This window comes from Mus caroli, chromosome 12, assembly GCF_900094665.2.
Source record: "Mus caroli chromosome 12, CAROLI_EIJ_v1.1, whole genome shotgun sequence".
Taxonomy (NCBI): domain Eukaryota; kingdom Metazoa; phylum Chordata; class Mammalia; order Rodentia; family Muridae; genus Mus; species Mus caroli.
Window position 1 is genome coordinate 29,344,399 of NC_034581.1, and position 5,251 is coordinate 29,349,649.

The 5,251-nt window shown below is 47.9% G+C and overlaps 1 long non-coding RNA gene and 1 pseudogene across 1 annotated transcript in view; both read right to left on the reverse strand.

Moving 5' to 3' along the window:
- Nucleotides 1-1,701: 1,701 nt before the first annotated feature.
- On the reverse strand, nucleotides 1,702-2,629 carry LOC110307322 (annotated as a pseudogene).
- A 418-nt stretch (nucleotides 2,630-3,047) lies between these two features.
- The window catches only part of LOC115032781, an 8,870-nt gene continuing 6,666 nt past the window's right edge, over nucleotides 3,048-5,251 (reverse strand). The window contains exon 3 of the long non-coding RNA XR_003838407.1: nucleotides 3,048-3,117. This is a non-coding gene — a long non-coding RNA (uncharacterized LOC115032781). The remainder of the gene's footprint in view (nucleotides 3,118-5,251) is intronic.

The window sequence follows — 5,251 nt, forward strand, 5'->3', positions numbered from 1 at the left end:
GTACTCAACACTAGTGCTGCCCGGCAGCATGCCCCAGCCCTGTCAGTGTCCAGCGCATGCCCGCACCCACGCCCAGTGGGGCCAGCTGGCCTGTTCCAGCTCATTCCTGGCTGCCCAAGCTGCAACCAGAGAAACTCAGGGCAGTTCAGGGTGATTCAGAGTCACAGAGAAGCAGGATAGGCTACAAGCACAGGTCATCCAGCCACTGCAAGAGCCGGGAAAAGGTGGAAGAGACAAACAGAATTCCTGGAGACGCTGGACAAGGAAGGAGGGAAGGGAGGAAGGAAGGCAGGCAGGCAGGCAGGCAGGCAGGCAGGCAGGCAGGCAGGCAATGAGGAGGCTGGGCAAGTCCCTTAGACACTGTACACACAGCAAAAGATACTCTGTGCAAGAGGCCAAAGTCCCACTGCAGAACACCTGTGCAATGCTGGCCTCACCATGGGAGGCCATCAGAGCCAAGATGAACAAGGTGGAAGGATCCCTTCTTACACAACTCCATCAGAACCACAGTCTGCTCTAGGAGCCAGAGCTGGAGAGTTTGCACTATGCCATTGACATGAAGAGTGAGGTAGTTCATGAGCTAGAACAGCAACTCCTCCTCCAGGAAATTTGAAAAGAAAAAAAAAAAAAAAAAACATCTGATACTAGCACTGAAAACCAACACCCTGCTGCAGGAGGTTGAGGACCTACAATTCCAAGCTGGAACAGGTTGACGTGTCAAGAAGTTCTGAAAAGATTTACTCCAGGACCTCACAAAGGAGCCACAGAACAGCCAGTGCTGTGGCAGATGGAGGAGGCACTGAACTATCTGAGTTCGGGGGGCCAGCACCTCCTCCGTCTGACTGCCCACCTCCACCAGCACCACCTACCCTGTCTGCCCTCTGCCACACCTCAGAGAGCCATGCAAGAAAGCACAATACAGTAGTACTATTTTCAGCCAGCCTCCTGAGTGTGGGGAACATGGGCATGTGCCATCACATCCAACTGGGTGAAGCATTAAATTTGCTGTAGACATAAGCACTGGTAATCATTTGAGGCATACTTACCTCAAATTAGGTCTTTTGTTAAAAATAAAACAATATGTTTTCATATTAAAAAATTTTTTAAATATATTATCTTTCAAAGAGAATCCACAGACCTCCAGCTACTGTCACAAATACAAAGGGTTTGGCATCCAGAGTATATCAGTAGCCCATCCACACAGACCCTTCTCCATAGAAGTTTACTGTCTGTGTGGAAGGAAGGAAGGCAGTGCCTCTGAGCGAGTTCTCAGAGGGCTGCAGGTGCACCTGGGCTCCCCCTGCAGGCTGGGGAGGGAGGAGGGAGGGAGGGCTGCTTTAAGGTGCTTTCCAGCTGCTCCGTGCTCCTTTGAAGACTAGAGAAGAGCACAGGTGCTGGAGGTGGTGACATAGACTGTGGGATGTGGGCAATAGTTTTTTACAGAAGCAAAGTTACATTAACTTTACAGATCTTGTCCACCTGAGCCAGGCTGCGTTAAACAGCATCATGAGTCTCTAGAGAAATGACTCAAGTCATTTCAGGTTCTGTTTTTTGCCCAGCCTCTTCCAAAATACCTATGAAAGCTACTTCATTTTCAAAAAATAAAAAGGTCAAAAACTATTTTTAAAATTAAAGTATATATTTTATTTAAAAAGAAAAATCCTTAGACCTGGGGTGGCTTCTGTGGCTGGCTTTTCCTGGTCACAGCTGCTCTCTTGGTTCCCTGTCACTGGTTTCCAGTCTGAGCCTCTCCTCCTCAGCAGCCTGCTCCTCCACCTGTTGACATGATTGCCTGCTGCAGCTTCCTGCGGCTTCTGGGAGTCTCAGCCTGTGACAGCTCACCAGCTCCTGCTTGCTGTGGCCTTGAAGACTCTCAGTATGGTAACTGCTCATAAGCCACAGAGAAATCTCTTTCCTGAAACTCCCGTGCCCATCGCCGTCCCCTGCTCCATTCTCTCCACTGGCGCCTGGGTGAGCATCCATGGAGCACGTATAGGCTAGGCTCTTCCAGGTCACAGCCGTTCATGAGGAACTGGGTGCTTGCTATAGGGTGACAGGGCTGACCTTTGTCGAACATCTCCTCCTGGGCCTGGGAGGCTCTCTGGCTCTGCCCCTCATGTCGTTGCTGCTTCTAAGCACAGCTCAGCTCCAAGTAGGGCCAGCAGTGCCACCTGTGCTTTGATGGCTGTCTAAGGACCAGCACCATCTCCACAGACAGACCCCTGGGAGCTGGGTCCCAAAACCCCTATTTTGTTACAAACTGGGCTACCACAAGGTGAGGTGTTCCTTTCATCCTCTGAGTGAATCTCCTTTCTTGGTGGCAGAAATAAAGAGCGACCAAAGTCATGAGGCTCAGGGGCTATGTGGGAACTCCACAGACCCCCAGAGGCTCAAGGGCTATGTGGGAGCTCTGCAGGCCCCTGGAGGTCTTCCCCTCCTCTGGGGCTGCTGGTGACTCAGTATTATAGTTGGTGCAGTTCAGCACAGCCATCTTCTCCTACCCTTTCAGTAGATGCCTTTGACTAGTGTCAACTGTTGCTACAGCTTGAACCAAGCTGCTTGGGCATTAAGACTGGGAGCCATGGGGAGGGGTGCTGGAAGGACAGCCTGGCGGAGCAGGGCCTGCTAGGGCTTGTAGTTGTAATTATCTTTCAAAGATGGCTTTTTTTTTTTTTTTTGCTTTTTTAAAAATTGCTTTCGTTTATTTGGTTGGTTGGAGTGGTTTTTGTTTTTGTTTGCTTTTCAAGACAGGAGTTCTCTGTGTAGCCCTGGCTGTCTTAGAACTTGCTCTATAGACCAAGATGACCTCAAACTCAGATATACATCTGCCTCTGCCTCCCAAGTGCTGGGATTAAAGGTGTGCACCACCACCACCTAGCTTATTTTTATTGCTTTTAGTGGAGGCAAAAACCCTAAGCAGTACTATGTACTGCTTATGTATGTACACAATGTACATACATGTACTTTGTCTTAGGGTGTCTATTGCTATGAAGAGACACAGCGATCACAGCAAGCTTATAAAGGAAAACATTTAACTGGGTCTGGCTTACAGTTTCAGAGGTTTTAGTCCATTGTCATCATGGTGGGAAGCATCATAATGTGCAGGCAGACGTGCTGCTGGAGAAGGAGCAGAGAGTTAGTTCTGCGTCTGGATCCACAGGCAGCAGGAGGGTAAAGAGACACTGGGTCTGGCTTGAGCATCTAAAACCTCAAAGCCCACCCCTAATGACACACTTCCTCCAACAAGGCCACACCTATGCCAAGAAAGTCACACCCCCAAAAAGTGCCTGGTGACCAAGCATCCAAATCTATGAGCCTATGGGGCCATTCCTATTCAAATCACCATTATACTGTAGGCCTTTCCCTCAAACTTAGATCTTTTAGGTTTCACTTAGTGCAGGAGCTTTGGTAAGCATCCAGAGGGACTCACCAGTTCTGAACTGGGCTGCCATGGTTAGTACAGACTGCAGCATTCAAAGAAGGAAGGCTTCAATAATCTAAGCATATGAAGATACTGAGCTGTCTCTCTCTGAGTCACTACTAGTAAGGCATACAGTGTTCACCATCTTTTTTCCCAATCACTAACAGATGCTTGAAAAGGAGAGGGCTGCTCTGGCTCACAGTACTCAGGCCATGTTTGGCTCCATTGCTTAAATCTGAGGTAAAGCAGCACACTACAGGGAGGACGTGGCAGAGCCAAGCCACTCACTTCCTGACCAGCAAGAAAGAGGGGAGATGAAGGGTCTGCAATTCCATCATCCCCTCTAAGGATATCCCTCAAGGCCTCAAAGACACCTGTAGGTGCAACCTCCTAAAGTTTCCACTCCTCCTTGTCCCCCACCCAGGGGGATGGCAGGCCTTAACACACCAGTCTTTGGAGGGCATTTAGGATACAGACTCTGATATCTTCATGTCTTTGGGTTTTGCTTGTTTTTTTTTCCCTTTAGGCTCTATGTCCCTGTTGTAGTAAATCTTTAATCTCAATCAGGGGGCTCTAACTCTGGCTTTTGATCATTCAGTTACAAGATAAAAGACACAGAATGTTTATATTTATAAGCCTTAATCAGCACCAGAGCTAGGCAGATATCTATCCTCTAAGCTATTAATATCTGCTTCCCTATCAATAATCCCAAGATCTGACTTGCCGTGTTCCTCCTGGGCCGCTCTTACTCTAGCTGGCCAACCCTCATGGCCAGTTCTCACGATCCCTTACCACATGGTATCTTCCTCTCTCTCCACTCTCTTCTCCTCTTTGTCCTCATCTCAGACACCAACACCCGGAACCGAAGCCCCACTGCCTCTCTTCTGCCCAACCATAGCCTGTAGGTATCTTTGTTTAACCAATAGTTTCAAATTAAGGAACAAGGTTACATATTGCCTCATCCCCGAGGCAACCAGATCTTGGGGACCAATAATTGGCATTATGATATATAACAAAAGACCAATCCTCAACATGTCCCTTCTGACTAATGCAGAGTTTATGGCAGAAGAAAATTAGGTTGTTTTGTTTTGTTTTCTCATTCTCCCTAGGTTCAAGGCTTGTGGTCCTTATAACAAAAAACAGGTGAACAAAGAGGGGGAAACACACAACACACAACTTTATTTAGTGTGGACCTTTTTTTTTGAGACAGGGTTTTTCTGTGTAGTCCTGGTAGTCTTAGAGCTCTCTCTGTAGACCAGGCTGGCCCTGCCTCCCGAGTGATGGGATCAAAGGTGTGTGCCACAACCACCCACGTGATGCCCATGTTTTTTGAGATCACTCTGTATGCTTCTACTGCTCGAATCTCCCATTGGGGGGGGGGGAGTTAAACCCTTGGAAGAGACACCAAGGGGCCTGAAAGGTCATAGAGATAGGTATGTTCACATACAGGGACCAACTAGTGGTAGGTTCGAATATTGCCTATGCAAACCTTAAACAGTATGTATGCTTAACCTCTCTGAAACCTACCAAATCTGAAACTCAGTTTACTCAACCATAGATGATGTTTGTTATAAAGTCTGAATCATTAAATGATTGGTGGGAGAACTGGGTGTATGCCTGGCATCTTGTGACTCTTATGTTATTGGTTGCTGTCAGCATTGTTGTTTGTAAGGGCATGAGGAGCGTGGCAGGCAAATGGCACCTCTTCAGGAATGATGTGAACTGTAGAGCAGCAGAATTCCATAGACCATTTCCTCTCTGTGTGTGAACTTAGCTAAGTCACATCATCTCTGTCTCTGTCTCTGTCTCTGTCTCTGTCTCTGTCTCTGT